This window comes from Rhinoderma darwinii, unplaced genomic scaffold, assembly GCF_050947455.1.
Source record: "Rhinoderma darwinii isolate aRhiDar2 unplaced genomic scaffold, aRhiDar2.hap1 Scaffold_285, whole genome shotgun sequence".
NCBI lineage: Eukaryota > Metazoa > Chordata > Amphibia > Anura > Rhinodermatidae > Rhinoderma > Rhinoderma darwinii.
The window spans coordinates 25,777-49,177 of NW_027463133.1; the positions used below are offsets into that span (position 1 = coordinate 25,777).

Consider the following 23,401-nt stretch of genomic DNA (forward strand, 5'->3'; position numbering starts at 1 on the left):
AAAGACAGAAACAATAGCAAAGACAAAAAACACTTTTGGAATCTGCTTTTAGTCAACACATAAGGAAAGGGTGCACCGGTCCTGGAAATACTGCAATACCAGGTCAATGCGTGGAGTGGACAGAGCAAGCTCTATTTCCATCTCCCTGTTCTAAAAATCCATTTAATATATGGTCCCCAGATAGGGGACGTATCAGATATTAAACTGATAAGAACAGATACTACACTTGATCTTAGCCAAAAGGCCGAGAAGCGATAACCCGAACGGGCCGCGCGTTGCCCGAGCCTGCCCGATACTGCTGTTCAGCCCTTGCAGCGATTCAGCCTACTTCTAGGCAATTCCATGGGGCCCTGCAGGCTCACACACTCACAGCTACACGGGAGGTGAATAAAGGCCGGAGAGGAAGCCAGACAGGATTTGCTTCTTTTGCTTGCACCACAATGCAGTGCTGAAAGAGGAGGAATCTACATAAAAACGCCTTCCTGGCAACGCCCAAATGCCCTGCTGCCATGCAGATAAACACTGGCAGCGGCAGCAAGTGCATGCCCACAGCCACCCCTTGTTCCTTCACACCTTGTATCAGCTGTAATCCAGTCCAGTCCAGTGCTATCCACCAACTTTACAGACAACTTCTCCTTGCTCCTACAACCTCCATCCTTGCACAGTTTGTTATTCTTCTAGGTAACATAGTAACAAATCCAAATTGCTGCTCTCTTTGTAGGCAAGCAAGGCTTTGTTGCAACTGCAATTCTTACTTCTTCTTGAAATGTAGGGACGACAGTACATTCCATCACATCCATCTAGTGTACACAGGTAGGTCCATTGTGGCGGGCAGGCGAGCGGGCGGGCTGCTTTATTGGCTGTTTGCTGTTCCCCTACTCCACTCCACTATTTGACTGTTGTGCTGCATCAATCAATCAATCAATCAATCAATCAATCAATCAGTGGCTGGCTCAGGTGCAGCTCTTTAACTTACCTAAAAGGGAGGGCGGAGAGAAGACAAGGAAGGTGAATGAGGTGTTCCAATGTGAAATGCCGGAAACACAGAAACACAGACGACACACAACAAGAGGTGGCAATCTATTCATTAATTGCATTTAATCAATGAGCTCATTATCACTCATGCATTGTCCAACAGGTGTTGAAATAATGGGATTAAAAGGGGAGATCCCTTCAGAAAGACAGAAACAATAGCAAAGACAAAAAACACTTTTGGAATCTGCTTTTAGTCAACACATAAGGAAAGGGTGCACCGGTCCTGGAAATACTGCAATACCAGGTCAATGCGTGGAGTGGACAGAGCAAGCTCTATTTCCATCTCCCTGTTCTAAAAATCCATTTAATATATGGTCCCCAGATAGGGGACGTATCAGATATTAAACTGATAAGAACAGATACTACACTTGATCTTAGCCAAAAGGCCGAGAAGCGATAACCCGAACGGGCCGCGCGTTGCCCGAGCCTGCCCGATACTGCTGTTCAGCCCTTGCAGCGATTCAGCCTACTTCTAGGCAATTCCATGGGGCCCTGCAGGCTCACACACTCACAGCTACACGGGAGGTGAATAAAGGCCGGAGAGGAAGCCAGACAGGATTTGCTTCTTTTGCTTGCACCACAATGCAGTGCTGAAAGAGGAGGAATCTACATAAAAACGCCTTCCTGGCAACGCCCAAATGCCCTGCTGCCATGCAGATAAACACTGGCAGCGGCAGCAAGTGCATGCCCACAGCCACCCCTTGTTCCTTCACACCTTGTATCAGCTGTAATCCAGTCCAGTCCAGTGCTGCCTGCTGAGCAGCACTGACCAACACTGCCTGGGCCCAGGCTTTTATCTCTGAGGCCCCATTATGATGTCAGAAAGCTGGCTCTGGAATCCTGAGGGCTCCACTATGACACGTGCAAAGTTCCGTCTGAACTTTATATAAGACGGTGAGGCTCAGTCAGTCACTCAGTGTTGCCTGAGAGGGCAACACTGCAACAGCCGGCCGCCAGGCTGTCTTTTTTTTGCACAGCTAGTTGCCTCCAGGAGGCCACAAGAGGGAGACAAGGGACTGCAAAATGGAAAATAGGCATCCACCAACTTTACAGACAACTTCTCCTTGCTCCTACAACCTCCATCCTTGCACAGTTTGTTATTCTTCTAGGTAACATAGTAACAAATCCAAATTGCTGCTCTCTTTGTAGGCAAGCAAGGCTTTGTTGCAACTGCAATTCTTACTTCTTCTTGAAATGTAGGGACGACAGTACATTCCATCACATCCATCTAGTGTACACAGGTAGGTCCATTGTGGCGGGCAGGCGAGCGGGCGGGCTGCTTTATTGGCTGTTTGCTGTTCCCCTACTCCACTCCACTATTTGACTGTTGTGCTGCATCAATCAATCAATCAATCAATCAATCAATCAATCAATCAATCAATCAATCAATCAATCAGTGGCTGGCTCAGGTGCAGCTCTTTAACTTACCTAAAAGGGAGGGCGGAGAGAAGACAAGGAAGGTGAATGAGGTGTTCCAATGTGAAATGCCGGAAACACAGAAACACAGACGACACACAACAAGAGGTGGCAATCTATTCATTAATTGCATTTAATCAATGAGCTCATTATCACTCATGCATTGTCCAACAGGTGTTGAAATAATGGGATTAAAAGGGGAGATCCCTTCAGAAAGACAGAAACAATAGCAAAGACAAAAAACACTTTTGGAATCTGCTTTTAGTCAACACATAAGGAAAGGGTGCACCGGTCCTGGAAATACTGCAATACCAGGTCAATGCGTGGAGTGGACAGAGCAAGCTCTATTTCCATCTCCCTGTTCTAAAAATCCATTTAATATATGGTCCCCAGATAGGGGACGTATCAGATATTAAACTGATAACAACAGATACTACACTTGATCTTAGCCAAAAGGCCGAGAAGCGATAACCCGGGCCGCGCGTTGCCCGAGCCTGCCCGATACTGCTGTTCAGCCCTTGCAGCGATTCAGCCTACTTCTAGGCAATTCCATGGGGCCCTGCAGGCTCACACACTCACAGCTACACGGGAGGTGAATAAAGGCCGGAGAGGAAGCCAGACAGGATTTGCTTCTTTTGCTTGCACCACAATGCAGTGCTGAAAGAGGAGGAATCTACATAAAAACGCCTTCCTGGCAACGCCCAAATGCCCTGCTGCCATGCAGATAAACACTGGCAGCGGCAGCAAGTGCATGCCCACAGCCACCCCTTGTTCCTTCACACCTTGTATCAGCTGTAATCCAGTCCAGTCCAGTGCTGCCTGCTGAGCAGCACTGACCAACACTGCCTGGGCCCAGGCTTTTATCTCTGAGGCCCCATTATGATGTCAGAAAGCTGGCTCTGGAATCCTGAGGGCTCCACTATGACACGTGCAAAGTTCCGTCTGAACTTTATATAAGACGGTGAGGCTCAGTCAGTCACTCAGTGTTGCCTGAGAGGGCAACACTGCAACAGCCGGCCGCCAGGCTGTCTTTTTTTTGCACAGCTAGTTGCCTCCAGGAGGCCACAAGAGGGAGACAAGGGACTGCAAAATGGAAAATAGGCATCCACCAACTTTACAGACAACTTCTCCTTGCTCCTACAACCTCCATCCTTGCACAGTTTGTTATTCTTCTAGGTAACATAGTAACAAATCCAAATTGCTGCTCTCTTTGTAGGCAAGCAAGGCTTTGTTGCAACTGCAATTCTTACTTCTTCTTGAAATGTAGGGACGACAGTACATTCCATCACATCCATCTAGTGTACACAGGTAGGTCCATTGTGGCGGGCAGGCGAGCGGGCGGGCTGCTTTATTGGCTGTTTGCTGTTCCCCTACTCCACTCCACTATTTGACTGTTGTGCTGCATCAATCAATCAATCAATCAATCAATCAATCAATCAATCAATCAATCAGTGGCTGGCTCAGGTGCAGCTCTTTAACTTACCTAAAAGGGAGGGCGGAGAGAAGACAAGGAAGGTGAATGAGGTGTTCCAATGTGAAATGCCGGAAACACAGAAACACAGACGACACACAACAAGAGGTGGCAATCTATTCATTAATTGCATTTAATCAATGAGCTCATTATCACTCATGCATTGTCCAACAGGTGTTGAAATAATGGGATTAAAAGGGGAGATCCCTTCAGAAAGACAGAAACAATAGCAAAGACAAAAAACACTTTTGGAATCTGCTTTTAGTCAACACATAAGGAAAGGGTGCACCGGTCCTGGAAATACTGCAATACCAGGTCAATGCGTGGAGTGGACAGAGCAAGCTCTATTTCCATCTCCCTGTTCTAAAAATCCATTTAATATATGGTCCCCAGATAGGGGACGTATCAGATATTAAACTGATAAGAACAGATACTACACTTGATCTTAGCCAAAAGGCCGAGAAGCGATAACCCGAACGGGCCGCGCGTTGCCCGAGCCTGCCCGATACTGCTGTTCAGCCCTTGCAGCGATTCAGCCTACTTCTAGGCAATTGCATGGGGCCCTGCAGGCTCACACACTCACAGCTACACGGGAGGTGAATAAAGGCCGGAGAGGAAGCCAGACAGGATTTGCTTCTTTTGCTTGCACCACAATGCAGTGCTGAAAGAGGAGGAATCTACATAAAAACGCCTTCCTGGCAACGCCCAAATGCCCTGCTGCCATGCAGATAAACACTGGCAGCGGCAGCAAGTGCATGCCCACAGCCACCCCTTGTTCCTTCACACCTTGTATCAGCTGTAATCCAGTCCAGTCCAGTGCTGCCTGCTGAGCAGCACTGACCAACACTGCCTGGGCCCAGGCTTTTATCTCTGAGGCCCCATTATGATGTCAGAAAGCTGGCTCTGGAATCCTGAGGGCTCCACTATGACACGTGCAAAGTTCCGTCTGAACTTTATATAAGACGGTGAGGCTCAGTCAGTCACTCAGTGTTGCCTGAGAGGGCAACACTGCAACAGCCGGCCGCCAGGCTGTCTTTTTTTTGCACAGCTAGTTGCCTCCAGGAGGCCACAAGAGGGAGACAAGGGACTGCAAAATGGAAAATAGGCATCCACCAACTTTACAGACAACTTCTCCTTGCTCCTACAACCTCCATCCTTGCACAGTTTGTTATTCTTCTAGGTAACATAGTAACAAATCCAAATTGCTGCTCTCTTTGTAGGCAAGCAAGGCTTTGTTGCAACTGCAATTCTTACTTCTTCTTGAAATGTAGGGACGACAGTACATTCCATCACATCCATCTAGTGTACACAGGTAGGTCCATTGTGGCGGGCAGGCGAGCGGGCGGGCTGCTTTATTGGCTGTTTGCTGTTCCCCTACTCCACTCCACTATTTGACTGTTGTGCTGCATCAATCAATCAATCAATCAATCAATCAATCAATCAATCAATCAATCAATCAATCAGTGGCTGGCTCAGGTGCAGCTCTTTAACTTACCTAAAAGGGAGGGCGGAGAGAAGACAAGGAAGGTGAATGAGGTGTTCCAATGTGAAATGCCGGAAACACAGAAACACAGACGACACACAACAAGAGGTGGCAATCTATTCATTAATTGCATTTAATCAATGAGCTCATTATCACTCATGCATTGTCCAACAGGTGTTGAAATAATGGGATTAAAAGGGGAGATCCCTTCAGAAAGACAGAAACAATAGCAAAGACAAAAAACACTTTTGGAATCTGCTTTTAGTCAACACATAAGGAAAGGGTGCACCGGTCCTGGAAATACTGCAATACCAGGTCAATGCGTGGAGTGGACAGAGCAAGCTCTATTTCCATCTCCCTGTTCTAAAAATCCATTTAATATATGGTCCCCAGATAGGGGACGTATCAGATATTAAACTGATAAGAACAGATACTACACTTGATCTTAGCCAAAAGGCCGAGAAGCGATAACCCGAACGGGCCGCGCGTTGCCCGAGCCTGCCCGATACTGCTGTTCAGCCCTTGCAGCGATTCAGCCTACTTCTAGGCAATTCCATGGGGCCCTGCAGGCTCACACACTCACAGCTACACGGGAGGTGAATAAAGGCCGGAGAGGAAGCCAGACAGGATTTGCTTCTTTTGCTTGCACCACAATGCAGTGCTGAAAGAGGAGGAATCTACATAAAAACGCCTTCCTGGCAACGCCCAAATGCCCTGCTGCCATGCAGATAAACACTGGCAGCGGCAGCAAGTGCATGCCCACAGCCACCCCTTGTTCCTTCACACCTTGTATCAGCTGTAATCCAGTCCAGTCCAGTGCTGCCTGCTGAGCAGCACTGACCAACACTGCCTGGGCCCAGGCTTTTATCTCTGAGGCCCCATTATGATGTCAGAAAGCTGGCTCTGGAATCCTGAGGGCTCCACTATGACACGTGCAAAGTTCCGTCTGAACTTTATATAAGACGGTGAGGCTCAGTCAGTCACTCAGTGTTGCCTGAGAGGGCAACACTGCAACAGCCGGCCGCCAGGCTGTCTTTTTTTTGCACAGCTAGTTGCCTCCAGGAGGCCACAAGAGGGAGACAAGGGACTGCAAAATGGAAAATAGGCATCCACCAACTTTACAGACAACTTCTCCTTGCTCCTACAACCTCCATCCTTGCACAGTTTGTTATTCTTCTAGGTAACATAGTAACAAATCCAAATTGCTGCTCTCTTTGTAGGCAAGCAAGGCTTTGTTGCAACTGCAATTCTTACTTCTTCTTGAAATGTAGGGACGACAGTACATTCCATCACATCCATCTAGTGTACACAGGTAGGTCCATTGTGGCGGGCAGGCGAGCGGGCGGGCTGCTTTATTGGCTGTTTGCTGTTCCCCTACTCCACTCCACTATTTGACTGTTGTGCTGCATCAATCAATCAATCAATCAATCAATCAATCAATCAATCAATCAATCAATCAATCAGTGGCTGGCTCAGGTGCAGCTCTTTAACTTACCTAAAAGGGAGGGCGGAGAGAAGACAAGGAAGGTGAATGAGGTGTTCCAATGTGAAATGCCGGAAACACAGAAACACAGACGACACACAACAAGAGGTGGCAATCTATTCATTAATTGCATTTAATCAATGAGCTCATTATCACTCATGCATTGTCCAACAGGTGTTGAAATAATGGGATTAAAAGGGGAGATCCCTTCAGAAAGACAGAAACAATAGCAAAGACAAAAAACACTTTTGGAATCTGCTTTTAGTCAACACATAAGGAAAGGGTGCACCGGTCCTGGAAATACTGCAATACCAGGTCAATGCGTGGAGTGGACAGAGCAAGCTCTATTTCCATCTCCCTGTTCTAAAAATCCATTTAATATATGGTCCCCAGATAGGGGACGTATCAGATATTAAACTGATAAGAACAGATACTACACTTGATCTTAGCCAAAAGGCCGAGAAGCGATAACCCGAACGGGCCGCGCGTTGCCCGAGCCTGCCCGATACTGCTGTTCAGCCCTTGCAGCGATTCAGCCTACTTCTAGGCAATTCCATGGGGCCCTGCAGGCTCACACACTCACAGCTACACGGGAGGTGAATAAAGGCCGGAGAGGAAGCCAGACAGGATTTGCTTCTTTTGCTTGCACCACAATGCAGTGCTGAAAGAGGAGGAATCTACATAAAAACGCCTTCCTGGCAACGCCCAAATGCCCTGCTGCCATGCAGATAAACACTGGCAGCGGCAGCAAGTGCATGCCCACAGCCACCCCTTGTTCCTTCACACCTTGTATCAGCTGTAATCCAGTCCAGTCCAGTGCTGCCTGCTGAGCAGCACTGACCAACACTGCCTGGGCCCAGGCTTTTATCTCTGAGGCCCCATTATGATGTCAGAAAGCTGGCTCTGGAATCCTGAGGGCTCCACTATGACACGTGCAAAGTTCCGTCTGAACTTTATATAAGACGGTGAGGCTCAGTCAGTCACTCAGTGTTGCCTGAGAGGGCAACACTGCAACAGCCGGCCGCCAGGCTGTCTTTTTTTTGCACAGCTAGTTGCCTCCAGGAGGCCACAAGAGGGAGACAAGGGACTGCAAAATGGAAAATAGGCATCCACCAACTTTACAGACAACTTCTCCTTGCTCCTACAACCTCCATCCTTGCACAGTTTGTTATTCTTCTAGGTAACATAGTAACAAATCCAAATTGCTGCTCTCTTTGTAGGCAAGCAAGGCTTTGTTGCAACTGCAATTCTTACTTCTTCTTGAAATGTAGGGACGACAGTACATTCCATCACATCCATCTAGTGTACACAGGTAGGTCCATTGTGGCGGGCAGGCGAGCGGGCGGGCTGCTTTATTGGCTGTTTGCTGTTCCCCTACTCCACTCCACTATTTGACTGTTGTGCTGCATCAATCAATCAATCAATCAATCAATCAATCAATCAATCAATCAATCAATCAATCAGTGGCTGGCTCAGGTGCAGCTCTTTAACTTACCTAAAAGGGAGGGCGGAGAGAAGACAAGGAAGGTGAATGAGGTGTTCCAATGTGAAATGCCGGAAACACAGAAACACAGACGACACACAACAAGAGGTGGCAATCTATTCATTAATTGCATTTAATCAATGAGCTCATTATCACTCATGCATTGTCCAACAGGTGTTGAAATAATGGGATTAAAAGGGGAGATCCCTTCAGAAAGACAGAAACAATAGCAAAGACAAAAAACACTTTTGGAATCTGCTTTTAGTCAACACATAAGGAAAGGGTGCACCGGTCCTGGAAATACTGCAATACCAGGTCAATGCGTGGAGTGGACAGAGCAAGCTCTATTTCCATCTCCCTGTTCTAAAAATCCATTTAATATATGGTCCCCAGATAGGGGACGTATCAGATATTAAACTGATAAGAACAGATACTACACTTGATCTTAGCCAAAAGGCCGAGAAGCGATAACCCGAACGGGCCGCGCGTTGCCCGAGCCTGCCCGATACTGCTGTTCAGCCCTTGCAGCGATTCAGCCTACTTCTAGGCAATTCCATGGGGCCCTGCAGGCTCACACACTCACAGCTACACGGGAGGTGAATAAAGGCCGGAGAGGAAGCCAGACAGGATTTGCTTCTTTTGCTTGCACCACAATGCAGTGCTGAAAGAGGAGGAATCTACATAAAAACGCCTTCCTGGCAACGCCCAAATGCCCTGCTGCCATGCAGATAAACACTGGCAGCGGCAGCAAGTGCATGCCCACAGCCACCCCTTGTTCCTTCACACCTTGTATCAGCTGTAATCCAGTCCAGTCCAGTGCTGCCTGCTGAGCAGCACTGACCAACACTGCCTGGGCCCAGGCTTTTATCTCTGAGGCCCCATTATGATGTCAGAAAGCTGGCTCTGGAATCCTGAGGGCTCCACTATGACACGTGCAAAGTTCCGTCTGAACTTTATATAAGACGGTGAGGCTCAGTCAGTCACTCAGTGTTGCCTGAGAGGGCAACACTGCAACAGCCGGCCGCCAGGCTGTCTTTTTTTTGCACAGCTAGTTGCCTCCAGGAGGCCACAAGAGGGAGACAAGGGACTGCAAAATGGAAAATAGGCATCCACCAACTTTACAGACAACTTCTCCTTGCTCCTACAACCTCCATCCTTGCACAGTTTGTTATTCTTCTAGGTAACATAGTAACAAATCCAAATTGCTGCTCTCTTTGTAGGCAAGCAAGGCTTTGTTGCAACTGCAATTCTTACTTCTTCTTGAAATGTAGGGACGACAGTACATTCCATCACATCCATCTAGTGTACACAGGTAGGTCCATTGTGGCGGGCAGGCGAGCGGGCGGGCTGCTTTATTGGCTGTTTGCTGTTCCCCTACTCCACTCCACTATTTGACTGTTGTGCTGCATCAATCAATCAATCAATCAATCAATCAATCAATCAATCAATCAATCAATCAATCAAGTGGCTGGCTCAGGTGCAGCTCTTTAACTTACCTAAAAGGGAGGGCGGAGAGAAGACAAGGAAGGTGAATGAGGTGTTCCAATGTGAAATGCCGGAAACACAGAAACACAGACGACACACAACAAGAGGTGGCAATCTATTCATTAATTGCATTTAATCAATGAGCTCATTATCACTCATGCATTGTCCAACAGGTGTTGAAATAATGGGATTAAAAGGGGAGATCCCTTCAGAAAGACAGAAACAATAGCAAAGACAAAAAACACTTTTGGAATCTGCTTTTAGTCAACACATAAGGAAAGGGTGCACCGGTCCTGGAAATACTGCAATACCAGGTCAATGCGTGGAGTGGACAGAGCAAGCTCTATTTCCATCTCCCTGTTCTAAAAATCCATTTAATATATGGTCCCCAGATAGGGGACGTATCAGATATTAAACTGATAAGAACAGATACTACACTTGATCTTAGCCAAAAGGCCGAGAAGCGATAACCCGAACGGGCCGCGCGTTGCCCGAGCCTGCCCGATACTGCTGTTCAGCCCTTGCAGCGATTCAGCCTACTTCTAGGCAATTCCATGGGGCCCTGCAGGCTCACACACTCACAGCTACACGGGAGGTGAATAAAGGCCGGAGAGGAAGCCAGACAGGATTTGCTTCTTTTGCTTGCACCACAATGCAGTGCTGAAAGAGGAGGAATCTACATAAAAACGCCTTCCTGGCAACGCCCAAATGCCCTGCTGCCATGCAGATAAACACTGGCAGCGGCAGCAAGTGCATGCCCACAGCCACCCCTTGTTCCTTCACACCTTGTATCAGCTGTAATCCAGTCCAGTCCAGTGCTGCCTGCTGAGCAGCACTGACCAACACTGCCTGGGCCCAGGCTTTTATCTCTGAGGCCCCATTATGATGTCAGAAAGCTGGCTCTGGAATCCTGAGGGCTCCACTATGACACGTGCAAAGTTCCGTCTGAACTTTATATAAGACGGTGAGGCTCAGTCAGTCACTCAGTGTTGCCTGAGAGGGCAACACTGCAACAGCCGGCCGCCAGGCTGTCTTTTTTTTGCACAGCTAGTTGCCTCCAGGAGGCCACAAGAGGGAGACAAGGGACTGCAAAATGGAAAATAGGCATCCACCAACTTTACAGACAACTTCTCCTTGCTCCTACAACCTCCATCCTTGCACAGTTTGTTATTCTTCTAGGTAACATAGTAACAAATCCAAATTGCTGCTCTCTTTGTAGGCAAGCAAGGCTTTGTTGCAACTGCAATTCTTACTTCTTCTTGAAATGTAGGGACGACAGTACATTCCATCACATCCATCTAGTGTACACAGGTAGGTCCATTGTGGCGGGCAGGCGAGCGGGCGGGCTGCTTTATTGGCTGTTTGCTGTTCCCCTACTCCACTCCACTATTTGACTGTTGTGCTGCATCAATCAATCAATCATCAATCAATCAATCAATCAATCAATCAATCAATCAATCAATCAGTGGCTGGCTCAGGTGCAGCTCTTTAACTTACCTAAAAGGGAGGGCGGAGAGAAGACAAGGAAGGTGAATGAGGTGTTCCAATGTGAAATGCCGGAAACACAGAAACACAGACGACACACAACAAGAGGTGGCAATCTATTCATTAATTGCATTTAATCAATGAGCTCATTATCACTCATGCATTGTCCAACAGGTGTTGAAATAATGGGATTAAAAGGGGAGATCCCTTCAAAAGACAGAAACAATAGCAAAGACAAAAAACACTTTTGGAATCTGCTTTTAGTCAACACATAAGGAAAGGGTGCACCGGTCCTGGAAATACTGCAATACCAGGTCAATGCGTGGAGTGGACAGAGCAAGCTCTATTTCCATCTCCCTGTTCTAAAAATCCATTTAATATATGGTCCCCAGATAGGGGACGTATCAGATATTAAACTGATAAGAACAGATACTACACTTGATCTTAGCCAAAAGGCCGAGAAGCGATAACCCGAACGGGCCGCGCGTTGCCCGAGCCTGCCCGATACTGCTGTTCAGCCCTTGCAGCGATTCAGCCTACTTCTAGGCAATTCCATGGGGCCCTGCAGGCTCACACACTCACAGCTACACGGGAGGTGAATAAAGGCCGGAGAGGAAGCCAGACAGGATTTGCTTCTTTTGCTTGCACCACAATGCAGTGCTGAAAGAGGAGGAATCTACATAAAAACGCCTTCCTGGCAACGCCCAAATGCCCTGCTGCCATGCAGATAAACACTGGCAGCGGCAGCAAGTGCATGCCCACAGCCACCCCTTGTTCCTTCACACCTTGTATCAGCTGTAATCCAGTCCAGTCCAGTGCTGCCTGCTGAGCAGCACTGACCAACACTGCCTGGGCCCAGGCTTTTATCTCTGAGGCCCCATTATGATGTCAGAAAGCTGGCTCTGGAATCCTGAGGGCTCCACTATGACACGTGCAAAGTTCCGTCTGAACTTTATATAAGACGGTGAGGCTCAGTCAGTCACTCAGTGTTGCCTGAGAGGGCAACACTGCAACAGCCGGCCGCCAGGCTGTCTTTTTTTTGCACAGCTAGTTGCCTCCAGGAGGCCACAAGAGGGAGACAAGGGACTGCAAAATGGAAAATAGGCATCCACCAACTTTACAGACAACTTCTCCTTGCTCCTACAACCTCCATCCTTGCACAGTTTGTTATTCTTCTAGGTAACATAGTAACAAATCCAAATTGCTGCTCTCTTTGTAGGCAAGCAAGGCTTTGTTGCAACTGCAATTCTTACTTCTTCTTGAAATGTAGGGACGACAGTACATTCCATCACATCCATCTAGTGTACACAGGTAGGTCCATTGTGGCGGGCAGGCGAGCGGGCGGGCTGCTTTATTGGCTGTTTGCTGTTCCCCTACTCCACTCCACTATTTGACTGTTGTGCTGCATCAATCAATCAATCAATCAATCAATCAATCAATCAATCAATCAGTGGCTGGCTCAGGTGCAGCTCTTTAACTTACCTAAAAGGGAGGGCGGAGAGAAGACAAGGAAGGTGAATGAGGTGTTCCAATGTGAAATGCCGGAAACACAGAAACACAGACGACACACAACAAGAGGTGGCAATCTATTCATTAATTGCATTTAATCAATGAGCTCATTATCACTCATGCATTGTCCAACAGGTGTTGAAATAATGGGATTAAAAGGGGAGATCCCTTCAGAAAGACAGAAACAATAGCAAAGACAAAAAAACACTTTTGGAATCTGCTTTTAGTCAACACATAAGGAAAGGGTGCACCGGTCCTGGAAATACTGCAATACCAGGTCAATGCGTGGAGTGGACAGAGCAAGCTCTATTTCCATCTCCCTGTTCTAAAAATCCATTTAATATATGGTCCCCAGATAGGGGACGTATCAGATATTAAACTGATAAGAACAGATACTACACTTGATCTTAGCCAAAAGGCCGAGAAGCGATAACCCGAACGGGCCGCGCGTTGCCCGAGCCTGCCCGATACTGCTGTTCAGCCCTTGCAGCGATTCAGCCTACTTCTAGGCAATTCCATGGGGCCCTGCAGGCTCACACACTCACAGCTACACGGGAGGTGAATAAAGGCCGGAGAGGAAGCCAGACAGGATTTGCTTCTTTTGCTTGCACCACAATGCAGTGCTGAAAGAGGAGGAATCTACATAAAAACGCCTTCCTGGCAATGCCCAAATGCCCTGCTGCCATGCAGATAAACACTGGCAGCGGCAGCAAGTGCATGCCCACAGCCACCCCTTGTTCCTTCACACCTTGTATCAGCTGTAATCCAGTCCAGTCCAGTGCTGCCTGCTGAGCAGCACTGACCAACACTGCCTGGGCCCAGGCTTTTATCTCTGAGGCCCCATTATGATGTCAGAAAGCTGGCTCTGGAATCCTGAGGGCTCCACTATGACACGTGCAAAGTTCCGTCTGAACTTTATATAAGACGGTGAGGCTCAGTCAGTCACTCAGTGTTGCCTGAGAGGGCAACACTGCAACAGCCGGCCGCCAGGCTGTCTTTTTTTTGCACAGCTAGTTGCCTCCAGGAGGCCACAAGAGGGAGACAAGGGACTGCAAAATGGAAAATAGGCATCCACCAACTTTACAGACAACTTCTCCTTGCTCCTACAACCTCCATCCTTGCACAGTTTGTTATTCTTCTAGGTAACATAGTAACAAATCCAAATTGCTGCTCTCTTTGTAGGCAAGCAAGGCTTTGTTGCAACTGCAATTCTTACTTCTTCTTGAAATGTAGGGACGACAGTACATTCCATCACATCCATCTAGTGTACACAGGTAGGTCCATTGTGGCGGGCAGGCGAGCGGGCGGGCTGCTTTATTGGCTGTTTGCTGTTCCCCTACTCCACTCCACTATTTGACTGTTGTGCTGCATCAATCAATCAATCAATCAATCAATCAATCAATCAATCAATCAATCAATCAATCAATCAATCAGTGGCTGGCTCAGGTGCAGCTCTTTAACTTACCTAAAAGGGAGGGCGGAGAGAAGACAAGGAAGGTGAATGAGGTGTTCCAATGTGAAATGCCGGAAACACAGAAACACAGACGACACACAACAAGAGGTGGCAATCTATTCATTAATTGCATTTAATCAATGAGCTCATTATCACTCATGCATTGTCCAACAGGTGTTGAAATAATGGGATTAAAAGGGGAGATCCCTTCAGAAAGACAGAAACAATAGCAAAGACAAAAAACACTTTTGGAATCTGCTTTTAGTCAACACATAAGGAAAGGGTGCACCGGTCCTGGAAATACTGCAATACCAGGTCAATGCGTGGAGTGGACAGAGCAAGCTCTATTTCCATCTCCCTGTTCTAAAAATCCATTTAATATATGGTCCCCAGATAGGGGACGTATCAGATATTAAACTGATAAGAACAGATACTACACTTGATCTTAGCCAAAAGGCCGAGAAGCGATAACCCGAACGGGCCGCGCGTTGCCCGAGCCTGCCCGATACTGCTGTTCAGCCCTTGCAGCGATTCAGCCTACTTCTAGGCAATTCCATGGGGCCCTGCAGGCTCACACACTCACAGCTACACGGGAGGTGAATAAAGGCCGGAGAGGAAGCCAGACAGGATTTGCTTCTTTTGCTTGCACCACAATGCAGTGCTGAAAGAGGAGGAATCTACATAAAAATGCCTTCCTGGCAACGCCCAAATGCCCTGCTGCCATGCAGATAAACACTGGCAGCGGCAGCAAGTGCATGCCCACAGCCACCCCTTGTTCCTTCACACCTTGTATCAGCTGTAATCCAGTCCAGTCCAGTGCTGCCTGCTGAGCAGCACTGACCAACACTGCCTGGGCCCAGGCTTTTATCTCTGAGGCCCCATTATGATGTCAGAAAGCTGGCTCTGGAATCCTGAGGGCTCCACTATGACACGTGCAAAGTTCCGTCTGAACTTTATATAAGACGGTGAGGCTCAGTCAGTCACTCAGTGTTGCCTGAGAGGGCAACACTGCAACAGCCGGCCGCCAGGCTGTCTTTTTTTTGCACAGCTAGTTGCCTCCAGGAGGCCACAAGAGGGAGACAAGGGACTGCAAAATGGAAAATAGGCATCCACCAACTTTACAGACAACTTCTCCTTGCTCCTACAACCTCCATCCTTGCACAGTTTGTTATTCTTCTAGGTAACATAGTAACAAATCCAAATTGCTGCTCTCTTTGTAGGCAAGCAAGGCTTTGTTGCAACTGCAATTCTTACTTCTTCTTGAAATGTAGGGACGACAGTACATTCCATCACATCCATCTAGTGTACACAGGTAGGTCCATTGTGGCGGGCAGGCGAGCGGGCGGGCTGCTTTATTGGCTGTTTGCTGTTCCCCTACTCCACTCCACTATTTGACTGTTGTGCTGCATCAATCAATCAATCAATCAATCAATCAATCAATCAATCAATCAATCAATCAATCAATCAATCAATCAATCAGTGGCTGGCTCAGGTGCAGCTCTTTAACTTACCTAAAAGGGAGGGCGGAGAGAAGACAAGGAAGGTGAATGAGGTGTTCCAATGTGAAATGCCGGAAACACAGAAACACAGACGACACACAACAAGAGGTGGCAATCTATTCATTAATTGCATTTAATCAATGAGCTCATTATCACTCATGCATTGTCCAACAGGTGTTGAAATAATGGGATTAAAAGGGGAGATCCCTTCAGAAAGACAGAAACAATAGCAAAGACAAAAAAAACTTTTGGAATCTGCTTTTAGTCAACACATAAGGAAAGGGTGCACCGGTCCTGGAAATACTGCAATACCAGGTCAATGCGTGGAGTGGACAGAGCAAGCTCTATTTCCATCTCCCTGTTCTAAAAATCCATTTAATATATGGTCCCCAGATAGGGGACGTATCAGATATTAAACTGATAAGAACAGATACTACACTTGATCTTAGCCAAAAGGCCGAGAAGCGATAACCCGAACGGGCCGCGCGTTGCCCGAGCCTGCCCGATACTGCTGTTCAGCCCTTGCAGCGATTCAGCCTACTTCTAGGCAATTCCATGGGGCCCTGCAGGCTCACACACTCACAGCTACACGGGAGGTGAATAAAGGCCGGAGAGGAAGCCAGACAGGATTTGCTTCTTTTGCTTGCACCACAATGCAGTGCTAAAAGAGGAGGAATCTACATAAAAACGCCTTCCTGGCAACACCCAAATGCCCTGCTGCCATGCAGATAAACACTGGCAGCGGCAGCAAGTGCATGCCCACAGCCACCCCTTGTTCCTTCACACCTTGTATCAGCTGTAATCCAGTCCAGTCCAGTGCTGCCTGCTGAGCAGCACTGACCAACACTGCCTGGGCCCAGGCTTTTATCTCTGAGGCCCCATTATGATGTCAGAAAGCTGGCTCTGGAATCCTGAGGGCTCCACTATGACACGTGCAAAGTTCCGTCTGAACTTTATATAAGACGGTGAGGCTCAGTCAGTCACTCAGTGTTGCCTGAGAGGGCAACACTGCAACAGCCGGCCGCCAGGCTGTCTTTTTTTTGCACAGCTAGTTGCCTCCAGGAGGCCACAAGAGGGAGACAAGGGACTGCAAAATGGAAAATAGGCATCCACCAACTTTACAGACAACTTCTCCTTGCTCCTACAACCTCCATCCTTGCACAGTTTGTTATTCTTCTAGGTAACATAGTAACAAATCCAAATTGCTGCTCTCTTTGTAGGCAAGCAAGGCTTTGTTGCAACTGCAATTCTTACTTCTTCTTGAAATGTAGGGACGACAGTACATTCCATCACATCCATCTAGTGTACACAGGTAGGTCCATTGTGGCGGGCAGGCGAGCGGGCGGGCTGCTTTATTGGCTGTTTGCTGTTCCCCTACTCCACTCCACTATTTGACTGTTGTGCTGCATCCAGTGGCGTAACTACCGCCGTAGCAGCAGTAGCGGCTGCTACGGGGCCCGCGGCATGAGGGGGCCCGTGTCGCCCGCCGGCACGGGCCCCCACCATGGCCGGAGGCTCCGCTAGGAGCCGCTATGGCTGCTACAGCGGGACGCCACTGAACACTACGGCAGAGCAGGGAGGTATCTCCCCGCTCTGCCATTAACTGGTTCCCGACCGCTGGCTGTATTTTTATGGCCAGCGGTCAGGGTCCTTAAAACCCGAGCCATAGACTTTCTACGGCTCGGGTTTTAACTTGCTGCCCGCGCGATCGGGCAGCTGAATGTCGGGTCTCCGGCTGTCAGTGACTGCCGGGGACCCTGAGGAGAGGATAGAAGCAGCTTTCGCTGCTTCTGTCTTCTCTGATGACTTGTACACAGCGCTGAATGCGCGCTGTGTACAGGAATAGAGACAGCAGCAGCGGCGCTGTCTCTATTCCTCCCGGTGATCATGTGACTGGTCACATGATCGCCGGGTGCCGTTAGTGACAGACTGCTGCTGGGTCTAACTAGACCCAGCACAGCCTTATTAGTGACAATCGTCACTATGAGAGGGCTGATTTCCTCTGTAACTGGGGCTGCTGTGCAACCCCAATTACAGTGGAAAAACATGGTGTCAAATAAAGAAAAAAAATATATAAAGTTCCCCAAAGGTCTTCTTTGACCTTTGGGGGACAGACCACAGTAATAAAAAAAGAATAAAGTAAAGTGCAAAAAAAATGTACATAATAAATACACATAAAATACCCACCCAAAAAAAAAAACGTTCCCCCCCGCCAATCATTTTTGTAACGCTAGCGCTGACCCAATTACCCTAATATAGACATGTAATATATAAAGATTTACGGTAGACAATGACGATCACAAATAAAAGGTATATTTTAGGGTAAGACTATGTTATTACCAAAAAAAAAAATAGCTGAAATGTAAAAAAGCTTACTTTTTTACTATTATTTTCAAACTTTATGAATAAAAATTCTAAAATAGCAAAAAAGGTGCGTATAAAAACGATAAAAAATTAAACCTGCTTTGTCTATGGAAAAAACGTCGCAAAAATCACGTCGTTAGCCCAACAAATAAAAAAGTTAGAGCCATTTAACTAACACGTGCTAAAAATGGCTAAATGGTGTCTGGTCCTAAAGGCTCAAAATAGAGCAAAAGACATGTATAGGGGATAGTCAGAGGTTTGTCATGGAGAAGTTCAGGGGACTTTCAGTCCCCCGTTCTCCCTATCGCTGCCAGAGATCACACATGTATCCCCTGTCCTGTGGAGAGGGGATACATGTATTTTGTAGGACACACTGTAGGTCGCATTTTTTTGGGAGGGGGGACGCTGTATGGCGTTCCCTACAGGGGGAGGGGGGAACGCTGTATGGCGTTCCCTACAGGGGGGCTGTATGGCGTTCCCTACGGGGGGCTGTATGGCGTTCTCTACAGGGGGGGCTGTATGGCGTTCCCTACAGGGGGGGGCTGTATGGCGTTCTCTACAGGGGGGCTGTATGGCGTTCTCTACAGGGGGGCTGTATGGCGTTCTCTACAGGGGGATGTATGGCGCTATCTACAGAGGGGGGGCTGTATGGCGTTATCTACAGGGGGGGCTGTAAAAAAGGCACTATCTACAAGGGGGGGGGGTTGTGTGACACCCAGGGGAGGGGGGGCCCCAGTCAAAAGTTTGCTATGGGGCCCAGTCTTTCCTAGTTACGCCCCTGGCTGCATCAATCAATCAATCAATCAATCAATCAATCAATCAATCAATCAATCAATCAATCAATCAATCAATCAATCAATCAATCAGTGGCTGGCTCAGGTGCAGCTCTTTAACTTACCTAAAAGGGAGGGCGGAGAGAAGACAAGGAAGGTGAATGAGGTGTTCCAATGTGAAATGCCGGAAACACAGAAACACAGACGACACACAACAAGAGGTGGCAATCTATTCATTAATTGCATTTAATCAATGAGCTCATTATCACTCATGCATTGTCCAACAGGTGTTGAAATAATGGGATTAAAAGGGGAGATCCCTTCAGAAAGACAGAAACAATAGCAAAGACAAAAAACACTTTTGGAATCTGCTTTTAGTCAACACATAAGGAAAGGGTGCACCGGTCCTGGAAATACTGCAATACCAGGTCAATGCGTGGAGTGGACAGAGCAAGCTCTATTTCCATCTCCCTGTTCTAAAAATCCATTTAATATATGGTCCCCAGATAGGGGACGTATCAGATATTAAACTGATAAGAACAGATACTACACTTGATCTTAGCCAAAAGGCCGAGAAGCGATAACCCGAACGGGCCGCGCGTTGCCCGAGCCTGCCCGATACTGCTGTTCAGCCCTTGCAGCGATTCAGCCTACTTCTAGGCAATTCCATGGGGCCCTGCAGGCTCACACACTCACAGCTACACGGGAGGTGAATAAAGGCCGGAGAGGAAGCCAGACAGGATTTGCTTCTTTTGCTTGCACCACAATGCAGTGCTGAAAGAGGAGGAATCTACATAAAAACGCCTTCCTGGCAACGCCCAAATGCCCTGCTGCCATGCAGATAAACACTGGCAGCGGCAGCAAGTGCATGCCCACAGCCACCCCTTGTTCCTTCACACCTTGTATCAGCTGTAATCCAGTCCAGTCCAGTGCTGCCTGCTGAGCAGCACTGACCAACACTGCCTGGGCCCAGGCTTTTATCTCTGAGGCCCCATTATGATGTCAGAAAGCTGGCTCTGGAATCCTGAGGGCTCCACTATGACACGTGCAAAGTTCCGTCTGAACTTTATATAAGACGGTGAGGCTCAGTCAGTCACTCAGTGTTGCCTGAGAGGGCAACACTGCAACAGCCGGCCGCCAGGCTGTCTTTTTTTTGCACAGCTAGTTGCCTCCAGGAGGCCACAAGAGGGAGACAAGGGACTGCAAAATGGAAAATAGGCATCCACCAACTTTACAGACAACTTCTCCTTGCTCCTACAACCTCCATCCTTGCACAGTTTGTTATTCTTCTAGGTAACATAGTAACAAATCCAAATTGCTGCTCTCTTTGTAGGCAAGCAAGGCTTTGTTGCAACTGCAATTCTTACTTCTTCTTGAAATGTAGGGACGACAGTACATTCCATCACATCCATCTAGTCTACACAGGTAGGTCCATTGTGGCGGGCAGGCGAGCGGGCGGGCTGCTTTATTGGCTGTTTGCTGTTCCCCTACTCCACTCCACTATTTGACTGTTGTGCTGCATCAATCAATCAATCAATCAATCAATCAATCAATCAATCAATCAATCAATCAATCAATCAATCAGTGGCTGGCTCAGGTGCAGCTCTTTAACTTACCTAAAAGGGAGGGCGGAGAGAAGACAAGGAAGGTGAATGAGGTGTTCCAATGTGAAATGCCGGAAACACAGAAACACAGACGACACACAACAAGAGGTGGCAATCTATTCATTAATTGCATTTAATCAATGAGCTCATTATCACTCATGCATTGTCCAACAGGTGTTGAAATAATGGGATTAAAAGGGGAGATCCCTTCAGAAAGACAGAAACAATAGCAAAGACAAAAAACACTTTTGGAATCTGCTTTTAGTCAACACATAAGGAAAGGGTGCACCGGTCCTGGAAATACTGCAATACCAGGTCAATGTGTGGAGTGGACAGAGCAAGCTCTATTTCCATCTCCCTGTTCTAAAAATCCATTTAATATATGGTCCCCAGATAGGGGACGTATCAGATATTAAACTGATAAGAACAGATACTACACTTGATCTTAGCCAAAAGGCCGAGAAGCGATAACCCGAACGGGCCGCGCGTTGCCCGAGCCTGCCCGATACTGCTGTTCAGCCCTTGCAGCGATTCAGCCTACTTCTAGGCAATTCCATGGGGCCCTGCAGGCTCACACACTCACAGCTACACGGGAGGTGAATAAAGGCCGGAGAGGAAGCCAGACAGGATTTGCTTCTTTTGCTTGCACCACAATGCAGTGCTGAAAGAGGAGGAATCTACATAAAAACGCCTTCCTGGCAACGCCCAAATGCCCTGCTGCCATGCAGATAAACACTAGCAGCGGCAGCAAGTGCATGCCCACAGCCACCCCTTGTTCCTTCACACCTTGTATCAGCTGTAATCCAGTCCAGTCCACTGCTGCCTGCTGAGCAGCACTGACCAACACTGCCTGGGCCCAGGCTTTTATCTCTGAGGCCCCATTATGATGTCAGAAAGCTGGCTCTGGAATCCTGAGGGCTCCACTATGACACGTGCAAAGTTCCGTCTGAACTTTATATAAGACGGTGAGGCTCAGTCAGTCACTCAGTGTTGCCTGAGAGGGCAACACTGCAACAGCCGGCCGCCAGGCTGTCTTTTTTTTGCACAGCTAGTTGCCTCCAGGAGGCCACAAGAGGGAGACAAGGGACTGCAAAATGGAAAATAGGCATCCACCAACTTTACAGACAACTTCTCCTTGCTCCTACAACCTCCATCCTTGCACAGTTTGTTATTCTTCTAGGTAACATAGTAACAAATCCAAATTGCTGCTCTCTTTGTAGGCAAGCAAGGCTTTGTTGCAACTGCAATTCTTACTTCTTCTTGAAATGTAGGGACGACAGTACATTCCATCACATCCATCTAGTGTACACAGGTAGGTCCATTGTGGCGGGCAGGCGAGCGGGCGGGCTGCTTTATTGGCTGTTTGCTGTTCCCCTACTCCACTCCACTATTTGACTGTTGTGCTGCATCAATCAATCAATCAATCAATCAATCAATCAATCAATCAATCAATCAATCAATCAATCAGTGGCTGGCTCAGGTGCAGCTCTTTAACTTACCTAAAAGGGAGGGCGGAGAGAAGACAAGGAAGGTGAATGAGGTGTTCCAATGTGAAATGCCGGAAACACAGAAACACAGACGACACACAACAAGAGGTGGCAATCTATTCATTAATTGCATTTAATCAATGAGCTCATTATCACTCATGCATTGTCCAACAGGTGTTGAAATAATGGGATTAAAAGGGGAGATCCCTTCAGAAAGACAGAAACAATAGCAAAGACAAAAAACACTTTTGGAATCTGCTTTTAGTCAACACATAAGGAAAGGGTGCACCGGTCCTGGAAATACTGCAATACCAGGTCAATGCGTGGAGTGGACAGAGCAAGCTCTATTTCCATCTCCCTGTTCTAAAAATCCATTTAATATATGGTCCCCAGATAGGGGACGTATCAGATATTAAACTGATAAGAACAGATACTACACTTGATCTTAGCCAAAAGGCCGAGAAGCGATAACCCGAACGGGCCGCGCGTTGCCCGAGCCTGCCCGATACTGCTGTTCAGCCCTTGCAGCGATTCAGCCTACTTCTAGGCAATTCCATGGGGCCCTGCAGGCTCACACACTCACAGCTACACGGGAGGTGAATAAAGGCCGGAGAGGAAGCCAGACAGGATTTGCTTCTTTTGCTTGCACCACAATGCAGTGCTGAAAGAGGAGGAATCTACATAAAAATGCCTTCCTGGCAACGCCCAAATGCCCTGCTGCCATGCAGATAAACACTGGCAGCGGCAGCAAGTGCATGCCCACAGCCACCCCTTGTTCCTTCACACCTTGTATCAGCTGTAATCCAGTCCAGTCCAGTGCTGCCTGCTGAGCAGCACTGACCAACACTGCCTGGGCCCAGGCTTTTATCTCTGAGGCCCCATTATGATGTCAGAAAGCTGGCTCTGGAATCCTGAGGGCTCCACTATGACACGTGCAAAGTTCCGTCTGAACTTTATATAAGACGGTGAGGCTCAGTCAGTCACTCAGTGTTGCCTGAGAGGGCAACACTGCAACAGCCGGCCGCCAGGCTGTCTTTTTTTTGCACAGCTAGTTGCCTCCAGGAGGCCACAAGAGGGAGACAAGGGACTGCAAAATGGAAAATAGGCATCCACCAACTTTACAGACAACTTCTCCTTGCTCCTACAACCTCCATCCTTGCACAGTTTGTTATTCTTCTAGGTAACATAGTAACAAATCCAAATTGCTGCTCTCTTTGTAGGCAAGCAAGGCTTTGTTGCAACTGCAATTCTTACTTCTTCTTGAAATGTAGGGACGACAGTACATTCCATCACATCCATCTAGTGTACACAGGTAGGTCCATTGTGGCGGGCAGGCGAGCGGGCGGGCTGCTTTATTGGCTGTTTGCTGTT

At 47.8% G+C, this 23,401-nt stretch overlaps 15 non-coding genes across 15 annotated transcripts; all 15 read right to left on the reverse strand.

Moving 5' to 3' along the window:
• Positions 1–65: 65 nt before the first annotated feature.
• LOC142703582 (U2 spliceosomal RNA) lies at positions 66–256 on the reverse strand. The gene has a single exon (XR_012867607.1). It is a non-coding gene; the product is annotated as a U2 spliceosomal RNA (small nuclear RNA).
• A 986-nt stretch (positions 257–1,242) lies between these two features.
• On the reverse strand, positions 1,243–1,433 carry LOC142703584 (U2 spliceosomal RNA). The gene has a single exon (XR_012867608.1). It is a non-coding gene; the product is annotated as a U2 spliceosomal RNA (small nuclear RNA).
• Positions 1,434–2,729: 1,296 nt separating this feature from the next.
• Positions 2,730–2,920, reverse strand: LOC142703601 (U2 spliceosomal RNA). Its single transcript, XR_012867624.1, has one exon. It is a non-coding gene; the product is annotated as a U2 spliceosomal RNA (small nuclear RNA).
• A 1,280-nt stretch (positions 2,921–4,200) lies between these two features.
• On the reverse strand, positions 4,201–4,391 carry LOC142703585 (U2 spliceosomal RNA). Its single transcript, XR_012867609.1, has one exon. It is a non-coding gene; the product is annotated as a U2 spliceosomal RNA (small nuclear RNA).
• Positions 4,392–5,683: 1,292 nt separating this feature from the next.
• LOC142703586 (U2 spliceosomal RNA) lies at positions 5,684–5,874 on the reverse strand. Its single transcript, XR_012867610.1, has one exon. It is a non-coding gene; the product is annotated as a U2 spliceosomal RNA (small nuclear RNA).
• Positions 5,875–7,166: 1,292 nt separating this feature from the next.
• Positions 7,167–7,357, reverse strand: LOC142703587 (U2 spliceosomal RNA). The gene has a single exon (XR_012867611.1). It is a non-coding gene; the product is annotated as a U2 spliceosomal RNA (small nuclear RNA).
• Positions 7,358–8,649: 1,292 nt separating this feature from the next.
• Positions 8,650–8,840, reverse strand: LOC142703588 (U2 spliceosomal RNA). The gene has a single exon (XR_012867612.1). It is a non-coding gene; the product is annotated as a U2 spliceosomal RNA (small nuclear RNA).
• A 1,293-nt stretch (positions 8,841–10,133) lies between these two features.
• LOC142703589 (U2 spliceosomal RNA) lies at positions 10,134–10,324 on the reverse strand. Its single transcript, XR_012867613.1, has one exon. It is a non-coding gene; the product is annotated as a U2 spliceosomal RNA (small nuclear RNA).
• A 1,294-nt stretch (positions 10,325–11,618) lies between these two features.
• LOC142703590 (U2 spliceosomal RNA) lies at positions 11,619–11,809 on the reverse strand. Its single transcript, XR_012867614.1, has one exon. It is a non-coding gene; the product is annotated as a U2 spliceosomal RNA (small nuclear RNA).
• A 1,281-nt stretch (positions 11,810–13,090) lies between these two features.
• On the reverse strand, positions 13,091–13,281 carry LOC142703591 (U2 spliceosomal RNA). Its single transcript, XR_012867615.1, has one exon. It is a non-coding gene; the product is annotated as a U2 spliceosomal RNA (small nuclear RNA).
• Positions 13,282–14,581: 1,300 nt separating this feature from the next.
• LOC142703592 (U2 spliceosomal RNA) lies at positions 14,582–14,772 on the reverse strand. Its single transcript, XR_012867616.1, has one exon. It is a non-coding gene; the product is annotated as a U2 spliceosomal RNA (small nuclear RNA).
• Positions 14,773–16,080: 1,308 nt separating this feature from the next.
• Positions 16,081–16,271, reverse strand: LOC142703595 (U2 spliceosomal RNA). The gene has a single exon (XR_012867618.1). It is a non-coding gene; the product is annotated as a U2 spliceosomal RNA (small nuclear RNA).
• Positions 16,272–19,330: 3,059 nt separating this feature from the next.
• On the reverse strand, positions 19,331–19,521 carry LOC142703596 (U2 spliceosomal RNA). The gene has a single exon (XR_012867619.1). It is a non-coding gene; the product is annotated as a U2 spliceosomal RNA (small nuclear RNA).
• Positions 19,522–20,821: 1,300 nt separating this feature from the next.
• On the reverse strand, positions 20,822–21,012 carry LOC142703598 (U2 spliceosomal RNA). Its single transcript, XR_012867621.1, has one exon. It is a non-coding gene; the product is annotated as a U2 spliceosomal RNA (small nuclear RNA).
• Positions 21,013–22,308: 1,296 nt separating this feature from the next.
• On the reverse strand, positions 22,309–22,499 carry LOC142703597 (U2 spliceosomal RNA). Its single transcript, XR_012867620.1, has one exon. It is a non-coding gene; the product is annotated as a U2 spliceosomal RNA (small nuclear RNA).
• Between the last annotated feature and the right edge of the window lie 902 nt (positions 22,500–23,401).